Raw genomic sequence first — 22,986 nt, forward strand, 5'->3', positions numbered from 1 at the left:
GGTGTAGGGGAAGCGGGGCAGCTAGACCAGGGACTGACTGGTAGGGTGACCAGACAGCAAATGTGAAAAATCAGGAGAGGAGGTGGTGGTGGGGTTATAGGAGCCTATATGAGAAAAAGACCCAAAAATCAGGACTGTCCCTATAAAATCGGGACATCTGGTCACCCTACTGACTGGGCAAGGAGACTGGGAGGAGACAACTGGGTGCAGGAGACAACTGGGAGTCAGTATGTGTAGTGGAGACTGAGCTTGGATGACTAGCTGGAGGGGTCCCCGGGGACTGGGACCGTCTGGGCAAGGAGTCTGAGTACCAATTGGGTGGGGGAAAACAATATGAAGGTGGAGGGGGGACAGATCTGATAGCAGGAGAACTGGGATTGGCTGGACAAAGGGACTGGGACAAGGAGCATGGGAGAGGCAGAGATGGAAGAGGAGCCCAGGGATGGCAACTGGAACTGGAAATATGCTGGAAATTATTTTCCTAATAAGTTTAAGATTTACCATGACTCAGTTGCCACACAAGCATTCCTTTATTAATTCAAAGGCCTCTTGGTGATAATTACATCCAATGTACAAACATCAGCATATACACCCATATTCTATACCCAATAGTAATACATTTATAAGTACTGGCCAGAATATTAACAACAGGATCAGGCCCAGGAAAACTTACTATCATGGCATTCTCCAGAGGGGTAAGGAACAGCTCTGACAAAGACCACGTAGGAAACTTTGCTTTCTTCTACACTGTAACTAACAATGGCATCACCTGTTTGTTGTCAGACCTTAGCTAAGGCCAGATGAAGCACCCAGGGTTGAACTATGTCCTCTGCCCCAGTAAAGACAAGATTAGTGACTGGGCCTCTCTTCAAGGTTTTCTTATCTTACTTGGCCATATTTCTCTTCAACTATCTAACTACACATTTAAACAAACCAATTATTTATTGCACTTGGTGCCCATTTAACCATATTTTCTTTATTTCTGTTTCTTAAAACCCAAACCTAAAATGAGATAACACTGGTATTTCCAGAATCACCACAAGTTTAAAACAAACAATCCCTCTTTCTAATGATCTCATTCTTTTTGGTCACATGCTTTGGGCCTATCACTCATATTAACATCCAAACTCAGTCTAAAATCATAATTCGTCTCGGTCTAATGTGGGCCTATACTCCTACAATGCTAGTAGAGTGAGGAACTGTGGGAACAGGCAGAGGGCCGTTGTGTGGGAGACAGGCAGATAAGATGAAGAACTGGGAGTGGGGGTACTGGGACTGGGCAAGGAGACTGGTGACAAGGAGCTAGGAGTTTGTGAGGGAGGGGGCAGTGGGACAGTCTAAGTGAGGAGAATCAGACTGGAGGAGCCACCGCAGATGGGGAAGTGACAGGACTGGAGGGAATGGGACAAAAGGGGTCAAGCTGAAGGAACTGGCGGCTGTGATTGCAGAGCCATTGGCCATTATCTTTGAAAACTCGTGGCGAACCGGGGAAGTCCCGGATGACTGGAAAAAGGCTAATGTAGTGCCAATCTTTAAAAAAGGGAAGGAGGAGGATCCTGGGAACTACAGGCCAGTCAGCCTCACTTCAGTCCCTGGAAAAATCATGGAGCAGGTCCTCAAAGAATCAATCCTGAAGCACTTGCATGAGAGGAAAGTGATCAGGAACAGCCAGCATGGATTCACCAAGGGAAGGTCATGCCTGACTAATGTAATCGCCTTTTATGATGAGATTACTGGTTCTGTGGATGAAGGGAAAGCAGTGGATGTATTGTTTCTTGACTTTAGCAAAGCTTTTGACACGGTCTCCCACAGTATTCTTGTCAGCAAGTTAAGGAAGTATGGGCTGGATGAATGCACTACAAGGTGGGTAGAAAGCTGGCTAGATTGTCGGGCTCAACGGGTAGTGATCAATGGCTCCATGTCTAGTTGGCAGCCGGTATCAAGTGGAGTGCCCCAAGGGTCGGTCCTGGGGCCGGTTTTGTTCAATATCTTCATAAATGATCTGGAGGATGGTGTGGATTGCACTCTCAGCAAATTTGCGGATGATACTAAACTGGGAGGAGTGGTAGATACGCTGGAGGGGAGGGATAGGATACAGAAGGACCTAGACAAATTGGAGGATTGGGCCAAAAGAAATCTGATGAGGTTCAATAAGGATAAGTGCAGGGTCCTGCACTTAGGACGGAAGAACCCAATGCACAGCTACAGACTAGGGACCGAATGGACTAGACTAGGCAGCAGTTCTGTGGAAAAGGACCTAGGGGTGACAGTGGACGAGAAGCTGGATATGAGTCAGCAGTGTGCCCTTGTTGCCAAGAAGGCCAATGGCATTTTGGGATGTATAAGTAGGGGCATAGCGAGCAGATCAAGGGACGTGATCGTTCCCCTCTATTCGACATTGGTGAGGCCTCATCTGGAGTACTGTGTCCAGTTTTGGGCCCCACACTTCAAGAAGGATGTGGATAAATTGGAGAGAGTCCAGCGAAGGGCAACAAAAATGATTAGGGGTCTGGAACACATGAGTTATGAGGAGAGGCTGAGGGAGCTGGGATTGTTTAGCCTGCAGAAGAGAAGAATGAGGGGGGATTTGATAGCTGCTTTCAACTACCTGAAAGGGGGTTCCAAAGAGGATGGCTCTAGACTGTTCTCAATGGTATCAGATGACAGAACGAGGAGTAATGGTCTCAAGCTGCAGTGGGGGAGGTTTAGATTGGATATTAGGAAAAACTTTTTCACTAAGAGGGTGGTGAACACTGGAATGCGTTACCTAGGGAGGTGGTAGAATCTCCTTCCTTAGAGGTTTTTAAGGTCAGGCTTGACAAAGCCCTGGCTGGGATGATTTAACTGGGAATTGGTCCTGCTTCGAGCAGGGGGTTGGACTAGATGACCTTCTGGGGTCCCTTCCAACCCTTATATTCTATGATTCTATGATTCTAAGCTTGTGGGAGGGAGGGGAGGTGGAATGGGCAGAAGTATTTGTGCCCCAAGAGCACATGCCCCTCCTCAGTCTGAAATGGAACCCTGGATTCCTGAGTCATCATTCTTCTGCTCTCAGCAAATATCTGTGAAACCCACTGGCAAACTGTGTCCTATCCCCCTCCAGTGCTGGTCCACAGAGGATGACAACCTACTACTGCTATCAATTACTCTGTTAGCTCTAGTGGCAAAAGTCTGTATGAGGGATCTAAAGGTTCCTGTCCTGTTGATGAATCATGTGTGTGTCAATATAATACTATGTGATAGAATTACAGATTTTGCAGGTTTTTTCCCCTAAATTTTTAAAATTACACAAAACTACATTAAAATAACATTAAGGTTGTAAAGTATATATATTTCCAAACTTCGAGGCATCAGGTCTTTAATTGTAGCCCACAGCAGAAATCAGAAACACATTTCAAAAGGAATGGGCACCTTGTCCTAATTATGTCCCTCCTTTCCATACCTGGCAAGGATACTTTTCCTTTTATTTACTAACTAATGCAGTCTGATGACTAATCAGCTACAGGGAAGTTTTTTAGCATGTGGTAAAGTGCCCAATCCCAAGAGCATAACTTCTAAGTTATTTCAGAATACGATACATGGTATCATGATCTGTTATGTGCAATGCCCATTGAGTAAATTGAAGTAACAGATATGTCGTGATGTCTTATATCACATTGGTGTCTTTTTACACTTACATAAATTGGAAAGTAAGAAACCAAAAGCAATGGTGCCATAAATCAGATGACTTCTTACAAAATCAGCCTGCCTCCTCTGAAACTAATGATCTGCCCCATTACCTAGTAATATCACGGTTAAAAGTTGAGAAACATTTACGTATTTTGCAATGACAGACTTTACAACCTTTGAACAGTAAAAAGAGGTTACCATAAACTGAGTACTCCATGAGAAAAAGGTTCAACTGGTACATTGTATCCATCCAAATTATGGTTGTCTGATCACAAAAGTCCTATTGACCTCTATGTAAGACCTTTTTTCTTGTCATCTCAAAAACGGTAGTTGCTTTGAACAGGCTGAGCTTGTGACTTCTTTTCCACTTTTATGGTCTAAGAAGACTGATCTTAAAAAATGGTCAGCAGTTCACTTCTGCATGTCTAGAGCTGAGCTTTTTTTTTTTTTTTTTCTGGTGCTGCAACCTGCCAAAAATAATTTTTGAGTACCATATTATATGAAAAATACATCAATATGATTTAAAAAAGACTTTCTATAATAGTGGCATCTTGGCTTTTTACAAGACTAATAGCTCAGTGCCCAACAATAAAAAACACATTTCCTCCTCCCCCCCATTACCATTATTATAAAATTGACTAATATGGCCAAAAAGCAGGTTAAGTATTTGGATGAGCATAAATAGTAGAAGGCAAAATATACCATTAAACTGTTGAAAACGTTCTTAAGAGATTACGGGTTATGTTTTACCTTTACTTGTGCTCACATAAAGTATCTTGCAGTTAAATTTTATGTAATTTGAATTAAAGAGGACATAATTCTCACATGTTTTAAAAATCTATATTTCCTTGAATTGTATCACTGGACAATGGAGACATTTTTTGTATTACTTTTATTAAAAGTGCAACTCCCACTCACTGTTACGGTGCTACCTACTTAGTCTCGGATTTTATATAGTTTAAAGCCAGAGGGGACAATTAGACCAATTTGACTTTCTGTAGAGCAGGTCATTACACTTCACCCAGTTACCCCTATGTTAAACCCAATAACTCGTGTTAGATTAAAACATTTCAGTCCCCTGAAGACGAAGCTTGTGTGTGCTACAGGAAGAGAGCAGGAGAGTGTGCTGCCGCTAATGTCCGAGGTCCCCTAAGGGAGTGCAGAGGAACATTCGGGAGGGCGGGGGTGGGGGGGCGCAGCTGGGATCCAGGCTAGTCTCCACTGGGGGCAGGGAGGGAGCACCACTGAGCTCCATGGTCCCCGCCACCCACCCCACGCCCGGGGGCCCCAGCCAAGGCACCACTTCTGCCTCCAGCTATGGCCCCAGCCTCAGGCCCCTTACCCTTATACCCCTATCCGTATCCCTCCCTCCCAGAGCCATGGCCCCACTCCTGGCCCCAGCACCGGGGGGCAGAGGGAGCATGAACAGAGGTAACTGGGGGCATGAGGTAAAAAGTTTGGGGACCACTGCTATAGCTGAAGTGGTCCACGGTGCTATTGAGGTGGTTTCATGAGCCATGGCAGCATGGGGCAGGCTGGGTCTCCCAGGGTCACTACTGGCATTTCAACATTCCCAATGGTAATCCACCAATAGGGAAAGAAAGTCCCTGCTTACAGTTTTCTGACCAATCCTGTGTTCTTAAAGATGCGAGCGTCATGCACCTTTGCTGACCAGCTCACACTGACATCAGTGAAACGATCCACCAGCACTTGCATAACCACAAAAAAATAGCCCTTTCTGTCGATGTACTCTGTGGCAAGGTGGTCTGGTGCCAAAATTGAGATGTGTGTGCCATTTATCACCCCACCACAAGTCAGGAACCCCACTGCTGCAAATCCATCCACTACGTTCTGCACATTGCTGAGAGTCACAATCCTGCAGAGCAGGGGACGATTAATGATCCTGCACACTTGCATGACAATGGCCCCCCATAGTGGAGTTCTCAACTCCAAAATGATTTCTGACTGCCTGGTAGCAAACTGGCATTGCAAGTTTCCACAGTACAATTGCCACTTCTCCACTGCCAATGCAACTCTCATTTGGTGTCCCTGCACTGGAGGGCTTGGACGAGTTTGGTACACAGATTCAGGAATGTGGCCTTGTGGATCTGAAAGTTCTGCAGACACTGCTCATCTTCCCAAATGTTCATGATGCCATGATCCCACCAGTCACTGCTTGTTTCTCAGTCCCAGAACCAGTGCTCCACCATCTCCAGCTGCTCCGTGAACACCAACAGCCATGAATAGCTTCTTTCTATGTCCCGCAGCAATATGGCCTCCAAGGAATCCTCAAGTTCCCTACAGTTCCTCTTGTGGCTCTGCCAGTACTGCAGGACCATGCACTCTGTGCTTGCAATGCTCATGACAACAGTGCTGAGCTATACAGGCTCCATGCTTCTGTCACAGATGGCGAACACCAAGGAGGGTGCATGGGTTTGTGGGATTTTGAAAAGGAGCGAAAATTATGGGATGTAGATGAAATGATGGGAGGGAGATCACTGTATTATGGGAAATGGACCCCATGCTCCCAGTCACCCTTGTGCCCCTTGTTTTGGCCCTGTCAGGCATTGCAAAGCAGCTTCCCAAAAGAGACTGCGCTGGATAGTGGTGAGCTGCACAGTGGGATACCTAGCCATGATGCACTGCACTCTGCATCAATGCAAGTGATCCTGGTGAGTACGCATACCACCAACACAAGGAGCCAAGTATGCAAATGCACAAGTGACGTACTAACTGCGGTGGCTGTTTGCCAACATAACTTAGGTCAATGTAAGTTTGCAGTGTGGACATGGTCTAACATCTGTGTAAGAGCACCTTATTTTAGTTTGACTTAAAACCTGTTCCAAATTGACTTCAGCTAAACTGAAAAAAAGCCACTCAAACTTGAAATCAGTGTCCACATAGGCATTTATATCAGTTTAACTATATCAGTTCAAATTCATACTAAGTTACATCGGTGCAACTTTCCTGCATAGACAAAGATGACAGGTGATGGAAGACTTGTAGGTAACAATGACATATGTAAATTGCCCTCTTTCTGGAAAGGTAAGTGGAAAGAAGGAAGTTGCATTTATATTTAAAAACAAAAATGAATTTGTATTTTACCAAGAACTGCAGTTTATTTTAAATGCCTTATAAAAGACTGATACTTAAACAATGAAGACAACGAACAAACAAAATGTTAATCAGTGCTCCTAAAAGTTGAATTCAATTTCCTTTTCATATTTAGAATCCCTACAAATACTGTCCATTGCTCATTTTGAATTCAGTAAAATTTAGGCTTTTGACTATCAAATCTAGAACATTGTAACAGCCTAAGCAACTGAAAATGGAAACAAACAAATTAGCTTGCCTACTGCTATGGAGCAGAGAAGAGCCTGAGCTGCAAAGGTCACAGAGAGACAGCATATGCAGAATGTCGAAGTGAAAAACAAAACTCAGTGGGAAGGGGAACAAGGGTAGGAAAGGGGTAAGGGTTCAGAAGCATGCACAAGGAAGTGTTCTAGCAAAGGAGAAGGAGGGGGAAAGGGTATCTTTACCTTCTCCTCATCATCGAGGTGGTATTATTTATTTAATTATCCAAACTTACAATGGATTTTGGTTGGAAGGGGGTTAACTGATGGATTTGTTTGTGTGTATATTAGGTAAATCCCTTATTAAAGATGAAACTGTGGTGAACAGGAAAAATCATGAGTCAGATCCTCAGCTGATGTAAATTGACCTGGCTCCCTTGATTTCAATGGAGCTACTTTACAGAAGTTCTGGAGCTGGGCCCATCTTTGTGATCAGCAAGAAAATGTGGAGAAGACCCCTGTAGAGAAAAGATTGCTGTATTCAAGTTAATACACTAGAGACACCATGAATTCTCAGACTGATGGGGGGAACATTGAACAGAAGAGAAGTGGAGTGGCTTAAATGAAATATGCAACAACTACTGCAGGGATTCAGAAAGAACTGTCACAGCTAGTAGAGCACAAGATGTACATCTTCACTTTAAATTAATAAACCGTGCTATAAAAATAAGTCATTTACATCAATAAATAAATGAATAAAGCAGGCATTTTAAAGCATATTATATGCTCTTAATGTCCCCTTGGAGCACCAGCTACACCATGCACTGTATATGTCAAGATAAAAGTGACGTTTGCTCATGCTAGTAGTTATCCACTTTTGAAAACTACAGAAGATTGCAGTATTTTTAATATTGAAGAAGGGACTTCTTTTCAGGGGTGTTAAAAGCCCTGAACCAAGATTGAACTGAGGACCAGAAGTTAGAGCACTTTAAACTGTGCATGACAAAAAAAGCAGAAATATATTCTCCTTTATTTGGGACAAACTCTTTTTGCATTTATAGCCCCAGATTTTCAAAAGTGAGAAATGATTTTGGGTGCCTAACCTGAAACACCTTAGAGGAGCTTCATTTTTAGAGGGTGAATACTCGGCATATTCTGAAATGTCACACTCTGAATGATATTTCAAGGTGGGCATGCAAAAAGAGAGTAGTATATTTTTAAGGTGCCTCACTTTTGAAAATCTTGAGGGACTTTTTTGTTGATTTACACTGCTAATTTGAAAATAAATCACTGAAGCTTGACACGTTTAATGACAAAACTTCTTTGAAAGATTCAGCAGACTTTTCACTTTTCCTTGAATTATGTCTGAATTTATGATGTTCTTCAGAGGTCCATATCTTGTGTTCTAAACTTTCAGTCAGATTAAGAGTATAAGAAATGATAGCACATTACCTATCTTTCTTTTTCACTCCAAAACTGGTGTGCACTATTACTAATTTGTCAATCTATCGGCAAACCCAATACTGCTCAATCAGCTGTCCCTCCAATAGAGCCACAGTGAGTCACTCAGGCACACAGCAACAACACAGCTGCACTGACTTACCCTTCCAACAGAGCCTGTGTAACACTGCTTGTGGGTGGGATAGAACCTGGGACCTTCGGCATAGTGTATGAGCCGCTACTGCATGAGTTAAAAGCCCCAGGGCTGCTACCTAAAGGCTGTAGCAGACTCAATCTCTAGAGGTGCTAGGTGCCACTAGCAGGGGATAGAGCACCATACCAAGCAGGCACGGTGTCAAGGTTCCTCCCCCACTCTGAACTCTAGGGTACAGATGTGGGGACCTGCATGAAAAACCTCCTAAGCTTATCTTTACCAGCTTAGGTCAAAACTTCCCCAAGGTACAAAACATTCCACCCGTTGTCCTTGGACTGGCCGCTACCACCACCAAACTAATACTGGTTACTGGGGAAGAGCTGTTTGGACGCGTTCTTCCCCCCAAAATACTTCCCAAAACCTTGCACCCCACTTCCTGGACAAGGTTTGGTAAAAAGCCTCACCAATTTGCCTAGGTGACTACAGACCCAGACCCTTGGATCTTAAGAACAATGAACAATCCTCCCAACACTTGCACCCCCCCTTTCCTGGGAAATGTTGGATAAAAAGCCTCACCAATTTGCATAGGTGACTACAGACCCAGACCCTTGGATCTTAAGAACAATGAAAAAGCATTCAGTTTTCTTACAAGAAGACTTTTAATAAAAATAGAAGTAAATAGAAATAAAGAAATCCCCCCTGTAAAATCAGGATGATAGATATCTTACAGGGTAATTAGATTCAAAAAAACATAGAGAACCCCTCTAGGCAAAACCTTAAGTTACAAAAAAGATACACAGACAGAAATAGTTATTCTATTCAGCACAATTCTTTTCTCAGCCATTTAAAGAAATCATAATCTAACACATACCTAGCTAGATTACTTACTAAAAGTTCTAAGACTCCTTTCCTGGTCTATCCCCGGTAAAGACCAGCATATAGACAGACTATAGACAGACACAGACCCTTTGTTTCTCTCCCTCCTCCCAGCTTTTGAAAGTATCTTGTCTCCTCATTGGTCATTTTGGTCAGGTGCCAGCGAGGTTACCTTTAGCTTCTTAACCCTTTACAGGTGAGAGGAGCTTTCCCCTGGCCAGGAGGGATTTCAAAGGGGTTTACCCTTCCCTTTATATTTATGACACGCCCCCCAAATCTCAGCTAGGGTGAAACACTGGCTGGGATTTCTTCCTGGAGCTCTAGGAAAAACAGAGTTAATAAGACACATGCATCTCTAAATATACTACCAAGTACATAAAGACTAACAATATTTTCCACATCTCAAGGACGATTTTAACCAGTTGATTCTGGGAAACTTTCACGGGAGAGTGCATCAGCCACTTTGTTAGAAGGTCCTGAGATGTGTTGGATGTTGAAATCAAAATCTTGGAGAGCTAAACTCCACCGAAGAAGTTTTTTGTTAGTTTCTTTGACGGTGTGAAGCCACTTCAGTGCAGCATGGTCGGTTTGCAGGTGGAAACGCCGTCCCCAAACATATGGGCGTAGCTTTTCCAGAGTGTAGACAATGGCATAACATTCTTTTTCAGTGACTGACCAGTTGCTTTCCCTCTCAAACAGTTTTTTGCTGAGAAACACTACAGGGTGGAATTCTTGATCAGGTCCTTTCTGCATTAAAACTGCTCCCACACCACGCTCGGACGCATCTGTGGTTACTAGGAACGGTTTGTCAAAGTCTGGGGCCCTTAGTACAGGGTCAGACATGAGTGTCGCTTTAAGCTTGTTAAAGGCCTTCTGACACTTTCCGGTCCACTGAACAGCATTTGGCTGTTTCTTTTTGGTTAGGTCTGTCAGTGGGGCAGCGATTTGGCTGTAGTGCGGTACAAATCGTCTGTAATAACCGGCCAAGCCTAAGAAGGATTGAACCTGTTTCTTTGACTTTGGGACAGGCCACTTTTGGATAGCATCCACTTTGGCCTGTAGGGGGCTGATAGTTCCTTGACCCACCTGGTGTCCAAGGTAAGTCACTCTGTTTAGGCCTATTTGACACTTCTTAGCCTTAACAGTTAGTCCTGCCTCCCATATGCGCTCAAGGACTTTTTGTAGATGTTCCACGTGGTCTGCCCAGGAATCCGAAAATATGGCCACATTGTCAAGGTAGGCGACTGCATATTCTCCTAATCCCACTAGGAGACCATCTACAAGTCTTTGGAAAGTGGCGGGTGCATTTCGCAGCCCAAAAGGGAGTACATTAAATTCATACAGCCCGAGATGTGTGATGAAGGCTGACCTTTCCTTGGCAGATTCATCTAGCGGTACCTGCCAGTACCCCTTGGTTAAGTCCAAGGTAGAGATGAACTGGGCCCGTCCCAGTTTCTCTAATAGTTCATCTGTGCGTGGCATTGGATAGTTGTCTGGGCGAGTTACAGCATTTAGCTTACGGTAGTCCACGCAAAAACGTATTTCCCCATCTGGTTTGGGAACTAGAACCACTGGAGATGCCCATGCACTTTCAGAGGGGCGGATTACACCCATCTGTAACATATCCTGGATCTCCTGTTCTATAGCAGTTTTAGCTTGAGGAGACACCCGGTAAGGTTGGACCCTAATTGGGTGAGCATTACCTGTGTCAATGGAGTGGTATGCCCGTTCAGTCAGTCCTGGGGTGGCTGAGAACGTTGGCGCGTAGCTAGTGCACAGCTCCTGGATCTGCTGTTGCTGCATACGCCCAAGGGTCATGGAGAGGTTCACCTCTTCCACACCACCACCACATTTCCCTTCGTAGTAGACACCTTCGGGCCACTCAGCGTCGTCTCCTCCGTGGGCTGTAAACTGACAAACCTTTAATTCTCTGGAATAAAAGGGCTTTAGAGAATTAATATGGTACACCTTAGGCTTTCGGTTGGAGATGGGGAATGCTATGAGATAATTAACAGCTCCCAGGCGCTCCTGGACCGTGAATGGCCCTTCCCACGATGCTTCCATTTTATGGGCCTGGAGCGCCCTTAAGACCATGACCTGGTCTCCTATTTTGAAGGAACGCTCTCTGGCATGTTTATCATACCAGGCTTTTTGCTCTTTTTGAGCATCCTGTAAGTTTTCTCTAGCAAGGGCTAAAGAGGTTTGGAGGGTGTTTTGTAGGTTGGTTACAAAGTCCAGAATGTTAGTTCCTGGAGAAGGTGTAAATCCCTCCCATTGCTGCTTCACCAACTGCAATGGCCCCTTAACCTCACGGCCATATACAAGTTCAAATGGGGAAAACCCTAAACTGGGATGTGGTACAGCTCTGTAGGCAAAGAGCAACTGCTGCAACACTAGGTCCCAATCATTGGAGTGCTCATTTACAAATTTACGTATCATGGCCCCCAAAGTTCCATTAAACTTCTCCACCATGCCATTTGTTTGATGGTGGTAAGGAGTGGCAACCAAGTGATTTACCCCATGAGCTTCCCAAAGGTTTTTCATAGTTCCTGCCAGGAAATTAGTCCCTGCATCTGTGAGGATGTCGGAGGGCCAACCTACCCTGGCAAAAATGTCTGCTAGTGCCTGGCACACACTTTTAGCCCTGGTGTTGCTTAGAGCTACTGCTTCCGGCCATTGAGTGGCAAAATCCATGAAAGTCAGTATGTACTGCTTTCCTCTGGGTCTCTTTTTCGGAAAAGGACCCAGAATATCCACAGCTACTCGCTGAAATGGAACTTCAATGATGGGGAGTGGCTGGAGAGGGGCTTTGACCTGGTCTTGGGGTTTTCCCCACTCTTTGGCACACCTCACAAGACTGGACATAGGTAGAAACATCCTTGCCCATTCCCTCCCAGTGGAATGACCCCCCCAAATGGTCCTGTTCACCCCAGCATGGCCACTAGGGTGATCGTGGGCTAAGCTCAAGAGCTTGGCCCGGTATTTAGTTGGAACTACCAACTGTCTCTGAGGATGCCAGTCTTCCTGGTGTCCACCAGAAAGAGTTTCCTTGTATAAAAGTCCTCTTTCTACAACAAACCTGGATCGATTAGAAGAGCTGAGAGGCGGTGGGTTGCTCCGTGCCGCCGTCCAAGCTCTCTGGAGGCTTTCATCTGCTTCCTGTTCGGTCTGGAACTGTTCCCTTGATGCTGGAGACATCAGTTCCTCATTGGATTGTGGACCTAGGCTTGGTCCCTCTGGAAGCGATATAGGGGATGGAGCTGTTTCTGTTGACTGTGAACTGCTCTCCGCTGGTGCACTATGTTGGGATTTAGGCTCCGGCTGAGCCTCTTGTATAGGGTTATTGGGTGCTGCCAGTTCAGGTTCGGTGGGGCCCTCTGGTGTTGAGGTTGCAAGTACTGGATTCAGTGCTGACACAGGGTCTGGTGTTGGTTGTTCGGCTGGTTCCAGTTCTGGGACTGGTTCCGTCTGGGTCTCTGGGACTGGATCCACTACTGCTGTTGCAGACATTGGCCTGGGGTCCGGGTCCATCACCTCTGACCGGGTCCTGATAGAAGTTTCCGGAACAGAGCTAGGCCTCACGGCTTGTTTAGCCTGGCTGCGGGTGACCGTTCCCACCCTCTTGGCCTGCTTCACATGATTGGCCAAGTCTTCCCCCAACAGCATGGGGATGGGATAATCATCATAGACTGCAAAAGTCCACATTCCTGACCAGCCCTTGTACTGGACAGGCAACTTGGCTGTAGGCAAATTGAAAGAGTTGGACTTGAAGGGTTGAATCGTCACTTGGATCTCTGGGTTGATTAAATTGGGGTCCACTAAGGAAGCATGGATAGCTGACACTTGTACTCCGGTGTCCCTCCACGCGGTGACCTTCTTCCCGCCCACACTCACAGTTTCCCTCCACTCCAAGGGTATCTGGGAGGTATCTGGGCCTGTGGACCTCTGGTGTGATTCCGGTGCAATGAACTGTAATCTGTTGGGGTTCTTGGGGCAGTTGGCCTTTACATGCCCCAGCTCGTTACATTTAAAACATCGTCCAGCTGACGGGTCACTGGGGCGAGGAGGGTTGCTGGAGAACGGGGTGGTGGGACGATAAGGGGTCTGGAGGGTTCTTTGGGAGGTAGGTGGGGCTTTGGGCGGCCCCCGGTAATAGGGTGTGGTGTGGGGTGGTCCCTTCTGGTCTCCGCTCCAACTGCGACCAGTTTTCTTCTTCTCTGCCACCTCCACCCATCTGGCTCCAATCTCTCCTGCCTCGATTACAGTTTTGGGTTTCCCGTCTAGGATGTATCTTTCTATTTCCTCAGGAACACCCTCTAAGAATTGCTCCATTTGCATTAGGAAGGGCAAATTTACTGGAGATTCAACACTTGCTCCTGATATCCAGGCATCCCAATGTTTCACAATGTGGTAGGCATGTCGGGTAAATGACACGTCTGGTTTCCACCTTAGGGCTCTGAACCTCCGACGAGACTGCTCGGGTGTTATCCCCATTCTGACTCTCGCCTTGGATTTAAACAGTTCATACTTGTTCATGTGTTCTTTAGGCATTTCAGCTGCCACCTCAGCTAAGGGTCCACTGAGCTGTGGCCTCAGCTCTACCATGTATTGGTCAGCAGAGATGTTGTACCCAAGGCAGGCCCTTTCGAAGTTTTCTAAGAAGGCCTCAGTATCATCACCTGCCTTGTAGGTGGGGAACTTTCTGGGATGGGAAGTGGTACCTGGAGAAGGATTGCTAGGGTTTGTTGGTATATTCTGCTGGGCCTTTATCCTCTCCACCTCCTCCACATGCTTCCTCTCTTTTTTCTTCTCCTCCTCCACATGCTTCCTTGCCTCCATTTCCCTCTTGTGGGCAGCCTCCTGTACCTCCTTCTCCAGCTGCATGAGTTCTATCTGTCTTTCATGTTCCCTTTGTTTTTCCTCAGCCTGAAATTTGGCTAATTCCAGCTGTAGTTGAGCTGAGGATTTGGTCATTCTAACCTCTCTGTTTTTAACTAACTTTACACCCGAGGTTTAGAAATAAACAAACAAAACTTGGCTGTAAAATTTTGCTGTGCTGGAATAGAATATCTATTCTCTGATAGTGATTGTCAGCCTACAGAAAAAGACAATTCCCTTGTCTCTGCTCTGGGCCCAAATTAAAGCAAAAAACCTCCAACTACTTGGAAACCTGCTTACCCAGCCCAAAGAAAAAGCAAATGGGTAGAACACACACCCCCTATTTACTTTTAGGAAGAAAAGAAAAAAAAAAAAACCTCTGGGTTGGAAGACTGTGAATTTCCCTGCAGGAGTTAAGTACCCTGCCTCCAGGCAAAGAAAACCTGCAATTCACAAAGATAATCCCCTTTTGTCTCTGCTTGGCCACAAAGCAGAGAAAAAACAAGCTGCTTTCAGTTTCAGCTGCTTTCTGGACTTCCTTTCCAAAGGAAAAAAAAATTTCCTTTTTAAAATCTGTATTTCTAGTTCAAAAAAATCTCAACTGGATCTCAAAATGATTTCAGGTTAATCCCACCACTATGCCACCATGTCAAGGTTCCTCCCCCACTCTGAACTCTAGGGTACAGATGTGGGGACCTGCATGAAAAACCTCCTAAGCTTATCTTTACCAGCTTAGGTCAAAACTTCCCCAAGGTCCAAAATATTACACCCGTTGTCCTTGGACTGGCCGCTACCACCACCAAACTAATACTGGTTACTGGGGAAGAGCTGTTTGGACGCGTCCTTCCCCCCAAAATACTTCCCAAAACCTTGCACCCCACTTCCTGGACAAGGTTTGGTAAAAAGCCTCACCAGTTTGCCTAGGTGACTACAGACCCAGACCCTTGGATCTTAAGAACAATGAAAAAGCATTCAGTTTTCTTACAAGAAGACTTTTAATAAAAATAGAAGTAAATAGAAATAAAGAAATCCCCCCTGTAAAATCAGGATGGTAGATATCTTACAGGGTAATTAGATTCAAAAAAACATAGAGAACCCCTCTAGGCAAAACCTTAAGTTACAAAAAAGATACACAGACAGAAATAGTTATTCTATTCAGCACAATTCTTTTCTCAGCCATTTAAAGAAATCATAATCTAACACATACCTAGCTAGATTACTTACTAAAAGTTCTAAGACTCCATTCCTGGTCTATCCCCGGTAAAGACCAGCATATAGACAGACTATAGACAGACACAGACCCTTTGTTTCTCTCCCTCCTCCCAGCTTTTGAAAGTATCTTGTCTCCTCATTGGTCATTTTGGTCAGGTGCCAGCGAGGTTACCTTTAGCTTCTTAACCCTTTACAGGTGAGAGGAGCTTTCCCCTGGCCAGGAGGGATTTCAAAGGGGTTTACCCTTCCCTTTATATTTATGACACACGGGTTACACCTGCAGTGACTCAGACTTTAGCCATGTGGCAGCAGCCTATCCCTGAGCAGAGCCTGGATCAAATGATCCCTAAATTCAGTATTTCCTCAACTTCACCAGAGCTGCAAGTCAGTCTGTGCATCAGCACTTTGAAGCCAGGAATCCTCCTACTGCCTCACAGCATATCAGGCTCTCGAGACTTGCAGCCTGCTCTTGATCTGGTTCCTGCTCCAGCCTTGTCCTACTCTGACCTTGCTCCAGCCCAATTACACACATGCTTCTCCCCTGCCTCTGCTTCCCAACCCCCTGGACCATCAGATTCTGACCACCTGGCTTCAACCTGCACCTGGACTCCAGCTACAGTATTGATTTGCTCGTCTACAGACAGATATTGGTTCTGACCCTGGCCTGTCCCCGGATCCTGGTTTCAGTGCTGCCCTCAGCCCAGCCCCAAGCCTGTATCCGGCTTAGACTTCAACTCCAACCATTAAGCCTAACTACCAGGAGCCAGCAGCTGACATATTAACCATCTAGTAATGTTCCTCAAAAATAGACAACTGTAAATATTTTCTGTAATAAGATTAAAGAGTTGAACTATAACAAATTTTTGCTTTAACTCTCCATTGATCAGTGAATAATGATATATGTAATACTTACATGTGTGCTTTTACAGATAAACATTTGCTCTCATTCTATAGGATACCCACCAAAAATAAGATGAGTTTAATAGATTCATAGATTCCCAGGCCAGGAGAGACCATTGCAATCATCTAGTCTGACCTCCTGTTTAACAGGACATAGAACTTCCCCAGAATAACTCCTCAAGGTTTTTCAGAGATGCTCTAATCTTGATTTTAAAATTACCAGTAATGAATTGCCGGAGAATTCACCATGATCCTTGGTAAACTGTTCCAATTCTATTAAAAATTTTACAGCTTACTTCCTGTCTTTTTGTCTAACTTCAATTTACAGTCATTGGATCATGTTATTCCTTTCTCTGCTAAATTGAAGAGCCCATCAAATATTTGTTCTGCATCTAGGTACTTATAAGACTATAATCAAGTCCCTCTTAACCTTCTCTTTCTTAAGCTAAATAGACTGAGCTCCTTGAGTCTATCACTGTAAGGCAGTGGTTCTCAAACTATGCGGTAGGCCTCCCAGGGGAGATGTGGGAATGTGTCAAGGGAGGCACAAGCAACTGGGGGGGGGGAGGGAGGAGGAGGAAGACTGTTGTTTTTTGCTTGTTGCTTGTTTTTTAAAAAGAGTCTGGCCATCAGCCCCACGCAGCTGGGGCTCGGCCATGCACACCTGGGAGATGCGATAAAGGGGACTGCTGGATCCCTGTCGCCCCGGCGCTGACAGCAGAGCCCCACTCTGAGGCTCTCCCCCCCACCACACCAATTCCTCACCAGGAGGATGCACCAGGGCTCCTGCTGTCAGCCCCAGGTTGGCAGCAGCAGCACAGAAGTAAGGGTGAAAAAAGTTATATTGACAAATTTCACTTTTCATATTTCAGAGTAGCTTTTCACATTACCAGCCTTACTTCTGCGCTGCTGCTGGCGGTGCTAGAGTTGCCAGGTGTCGAAAAGGGACCCTGGTGGCTTCCCACGCCGCAACCCAGCTAGCCCGGAGGCCCCTCCTGCACCCCAAACCCCTCATCCTTGGCCCCACCCCAGAGCCCACACCCCCACCCAGAGCCCTCACCCCCCTGCACCTCAAGACCCCTGCAGCACCCTGAACCCCTCATTTCTGGCCCCACCCCAGAGCCCACACCTCCAGCCAGAGCCCTCACCCCCTCATGCACGCCAACCCCCTGCCTCAGCCCGGTGAAACAAGAGAGTGAGGGGAGGCACAGTATTCCAGCAGAAATTGCACTAATAACAAATACAAGGGTAAAATAACATCTCTATTCCTACTCAAGATTCCCCTCTATGCATCCGATGATCGTATTTGCCTTCTAGACAGTGTTGCCCTGGGAGCTCATGTTGAAATCAATTATCCACCACAACCCCTAAATCTTTTTCGGAGTCACTGCTTCAGAGGATACAGTCCCCCATCTTGTAAGTACCCATCTGTAAGTAAGGAACAAATAATGTTGGCCTAGGTGTATACCTTTAGCCGTATAAAAAATGCATATTGTTTGTTTGCCGAGTTTACCAAGCAATCTAGAGCAAAGTGGTTGCAAAAGTCTGCCATTCTGTTATGGTAGCATTTTACAACCAGTTTTGCGTTCACTTTTCATCTTAGTAGCAATTGGCATATGAGTTATGGCAGACTTTTGCAACCTGTGTTCAAGTGTAAATGAGGAAAAATACAGTAGGAGGAGAGAGACATTAGTATCAATGGACAGTTTTGTTCTTAGGTGTTGCCCCTCAATAGTATTTACAGTGGATGATCACTTAACAGTTCTCTCTGGGTCCTCTCAGAGAACAGCTGAGCCATACAAGAGCAATCTCAGGAGGGTTCATAGCCATGTGAAAAATCTCATGAACAACAATATCAAATGGCAAAAGCTGTAAACACACACACACACACACACACACAAACCCCACACCAGCATGGGCATTTGAGAATCCCCCACAGGAAGATCAGTTATTGAGACTGGTGCAGCATCTGTGCCAAGTGCCATTCCACATTCTAAAACCATTTGACAAATTTTAAGTAAACCTGAGAACTCAGTTATTGCCAAGTTTGCCTCACCACCACTCACTCTATAAACTTCCCTTTCAAAAGAAGGAGGTACAGATGGATGATAATTAGCTGGGATTCCTAATGTTAAGTGATGAATTTTTAGGCAAGGGCTTAACTATTGTTTCTTTCAAAAGCAGTTTAAGAACTTGCTTAAAAAGCCAAAACCCAGTTGCCAAAATAGCTTAATCACAGCAAGTACATGCACAAAATGATCAGTTGGATGTCAAAATGGCTACTTGTGTATACAATTATAGAGTAACTTGCCTTTGCCAACTGACTGCACAAATAGGCACACATTTGTGTTTAATAGCAAGTGCACTTTTCTAAACAACTGCCACAGAAAGCATTATTCTGCCACTCATGTGCGCGATAATGCAGTATAAAAAGTTCAGGTTAATCTAAAAAGGAAAAAAAAATAGGCCTACTACTGTGTACTGAAGAAAGTCACAAGAACCTACCTGGACTCCCTTAACTTTTTTTTTTTAATCCATAGGTATGAGAGAAAACAGAGCAGTCTCCTCTTGTGGTCTGCTCTCATGAGTTCAGTCTACTGACGAATAAAAGCACCACAGGCCAAGACATAACACTGGCTGCTGCAAGCACTTCTGTTCTCAGCTCTTCTAGCCAGCAGATATCAGATGTCTGTACAACTATTCTTCTGTGCAATAGAGTTAGATGTAAGCAAACCTTCCATCTCAGATTAATACATACACATTTTTAACTTCTGCAAGTCTCATTACTCAAAGAAATCTCCAATGTGTGCAAGAATAAATTCCTCAGACTCGCTGGGTTGCTAGATTAGTAACAGTAATATTTTGGAGTCATGCTGTTAATAGCCAACGGCAACTTTAGTTATCAATAATTACCTCCATAGGAAACGTCATCATACATAAAAGAGTTAACACAATGAAAACCAGGTGAAATAGGGATGAAGGTGGGAGGAATCTGCAATATGTTGGATTGCAAATAATAGGTCCACTAAAAAAAAATATATGAATGTTTCAATGTTTGGTAATGATAGTCAAATTCCCAACTAGCATTAAGGGGCACGGCTCATCTGAAGGTCATTTTCCCACCCCTCACAGAAAAAAATATGTAGGACAGAGGTAGAAGAAAGAACTTAATAAATGAACTTTATAAGGTTTATACCAGATCACTCTGTCATGAGTGAGAGTTTTCTTCCCCGCTATGGCCCATGGAAGGAGCACTATGTTCATGCCCAAAAATTTATGGTTCTCCTGACATTCATGCAAATCTTAGAGGACCAGCTGGATCTGCTGTGCCTCCATGTTAATTCTAAATCCACACACACTTGTGATAATTGGGTTGTCAAATTTACCCTAATTGTAAGCTCAACTGTAAATGTGTTAACTTTCACATGATGCCACAATAACCTATAGCAACAAATGCTGATAGGAAGAGGTACAAAAGAGACAGACTGAAGTAGTTTAAACAGAAAGGCCTACTAATATAATCCGAGGACTATGCTGAAATCATACTTGGTAGAAGCAGAAGATGTGGAACCAGAAACTAAATAATCAAAATTGGTGTGTTGGTGTCAAGGTTCCTCCCCCACTCTGAACTCTAGGGTACAGATGTGGGGACCTGCATGAAAAACCTCCTAAGCTTATCTTTACCAGCTTAGGTCAAAACTTCCCCAAGGTACAAAATATTACACCCGTTATCCTTGGAATGGCCGCTACCACCACCAAACAATTACTGGTTACTGGGGAAGAGCTGTTTGGACGCGTCTGTCCCCCAAAATACTTCCCAAAACCTTGCACCCCACTTCCTGGACAAGGTTTGGTAAAAAGCCTCACCAATTTGCCTAGGTGACTACAGACCCAGACCCTTGGATCTTAAGAACAATGAACAATCCTCCCAACACTTGCACCCCCCCTTTCCTGGGAAATGTTGGATAAAAAGCCTCACCAATTTGCATAGGTGACCACAGACCCAAACCCTTGGATCTAAGAACAATGAAAAAGCAGTCAGTTTTTTACAAGAAGACTTTTAATAAAAAATAGAAGTAAATAGAAATAAAGAAATCCCCCCTGTAAAATCAGGATGGTAGATATCTTACAGGGTAATTAGATTCAAAAAAACATAGAGAACCCCTCTAGGCAAAACCTTAAGTTACAAAAAAGATATACAGACAGAAATAGTTATTCTATTCAGCACAATGCTTTTCTCAGCCATTTAAAGAAATCATAATCTAACACATACCTAGCTAGATTACTTACTAAAAGTTCTAAGACTCCATTCCTGGTCTGTCCCTGGCAAAGAGCAGCACACAGACAGACACAGACCCTTTGTTCCTCTCCCTCCTCCCAGCTTTTGAAAGTATCTTGTCTCCTCATTGGTCATTTTGGTCAGGTGCCAGCGAGGTTACCTTTAGCTTCTTAACCCTTTACAGGTGAGAGGAGCTTTCCCCTGGCCAGGAGGGATTTCAAAGGGGTTTACCCTTCCCTTTATATTTATGACAGTTGGAAACTAGGCATAATTGATGGACAAAAGGAGGGGATGGGCTATTCCACTGACCATTCTCTTTGTGGGTTCTTACAGAAAGACTCTGGGGGAGAAAATAGGGAGGAAAGGAGAGGATACTGAAGCAAACTTCACCATCATGGTTGCCACCCCAACCATTTCCTTGAGATGTCCTGACCATACTGGGCCAGAGAGAGGAAGCCAGATGACACTGCCACCTAGGATTGCCAGGCATCCAATTTGCAACCAGAACACCCAGTCAAAAAGGGACCCTGGTGGCTCTGGTCAGCACATCTGAGTGGGCCACTAAAAGTACGGTTGGCCGCAGTGCCAGCGGGGCAGGCAGGTTTTGTGCCCGGCTCCACACGGCTCCCAGGAAGTGGCTGGCATGTCTCTCTGGCTCCTAGGCAGAGGGGTAGCCAGGGGGCTCCGTGCACTGCCCCCATCTGCAGGCACCACCCCGAGCGCCAGCTCTGCAGCTCTCATTGGACGGGAAACACAGACAATGGGAGCTGCGGGGGTGGCGCCTGCAGGCAGGGACAGTGCTGAGCCCCTGGCCACCCCTCCACCTAGGAGGCAGAGGAACATGTCACCACTTCCTGGGAGTCACCTGAAGTCAGTGCCACCTGGAGCCTGCATCCCAAACCCCCTCCCATGCTCCAACCCCTTGCCTCAGCTCAGAACCCCCTCCCACACTCAAACTCCCTCCTGGAGCTTGTACCCTGCACCTCCTCCAGCACCCCAACCCCCTGCCCCAGCCATGAGCCCGCACCCCCAGCTGGAGCCCTGCCCTCACCCCACTCCCTGCCCTCACCCCACTCCCTTGTCCCAGACCAGTCAAAATGAGTGAGTGAGTGAGGGTGGGGGAGACAGCAATGGAGGGAAAGGGGATGGAGTGAGCAGGGGATGGGGCCTCAGGGAAGGGCCTCAGGATAGGGGCGGGACAAGGGTGTTTGGTTTTCTGCAATTAGAAAGTTGGCAATTTTACTGCCACCCCTACCAGTTCCAGCTGACTCCCAAATACCACCTGAAATTAATCAAGATTGGACTGGACAGTAGCAGCCAGAGTTCCAGCCCATCTCAACTAACTTCTTTCCTTTAACCAGAAGGGAAGTTTTTACCATCTTAGATGATATCAAAGAGACTGTCAAACTGGGGTGGGGCGTGTTGCTTGAAACTCTCTCCAGCTAAAGGGAAAGGGAACCAGGGGTGTTAAAATAAAAGCCTTATTTAATACTTTACATTGCAAATGCTTTAACTGTTTTTCCTTCTTCTCTGTATTCTTAAAAATCCTTTCAACCCTGTATTAAAAGTATGTTTGCCAGGGTACTAAGCAGGCTACTGTCTCTGTAAACCAAACCCCAAACCTTGTTCAACACTGTTTAATGTTGGGCAGTGACTGGGTTATTTTAAAATCTTTAGCCCATATATTCCACTTAAATTAATACAACAACTTCCAGCTTGCTTCAGTGGGCCACAATGCCAGGAGCTCTTACCAGCCATTGCCCAAGGAACCCCTCCTAATGGATCAGGGCTAGACAGCAAGATGGAGCTTCTCTTCAAATATAGACAGTACCAGAAGGAAATTTATCCAGTTATACCAATATCATTACACTAGTATAGTTAAACTGCTATATTTATATCAGTATAATTCCTCTGTGTGGATACTTATTCTGGAATAAGAGTAGCTTTTTTCAGCTTAGTTTAACCCACTTTCTAAGCAACAGAAGCGACACTGGAAAAAGGTACTCTAAGGGCTCATCTGTACAGCGAGTCATTGTGTAGCAAGCCAGGATGTGAATCCACAGCTCAATGTGGATACTGCTACAGTGCAAAGAAAGTCCCTGGAGTGAGGCTTGGTTTATTACACTTCCAAGTAGTAGCTCCCAAGCTGCACTCTGGGACTTTTACTGTGCTGTAGCAGTGTCCACATGGGATGTTACTGCGCACAAAGCTTCTGCTTTGAGCACTCACATGCCTGGCTTGCCATGCCGTAACGTATTGTTTAGACAAGCCCTTATACCAGAATA

General features: G+C 45.2%; 1 protein-coding gene across 15 annotated transcripts in view; it reads right to left on the reverse strand.

The window, feature by feature from the left end:
• HS3ST5 (heparan sulfate-glucosamine 3-sulfotransferase 5) overlaps window positions 1–22,986 on the reverse strand; it is a 279,335-nt gene that overhangs the window by 219,457 nt on the left and 36,892 nt on the right. The window contains exon 1 of one of the 15 annotated variants that reach the window (XM_048844747.2): window positions 3,868–4,025. The exons of the other annotated variants lie outside the window; for them this stretch is intronic. The gene's annotated coding sequence lies outside the window, so the exon portion shown is untranslated. Of the gene's footprint in view, window positions 1–3,867; window positions 4,026–22,986 lie in introns of those variants that run through there. 15 annotated transcript variants of the gene reach the window in all.

This window comes from Caretta caretta, chromosome 3 (genome assembly GCF_965140235.1).
Source record: "Caretta caretta isolate rCarCar2 chromosome 3, rCarCar1.hap1, whole genome shotgun sequence".
Taxonomy (NCBI): Eukaryota; Metazoa; Chordata; order Testudines; family Cheloniidae; genus Caretta; species Caretta caretta.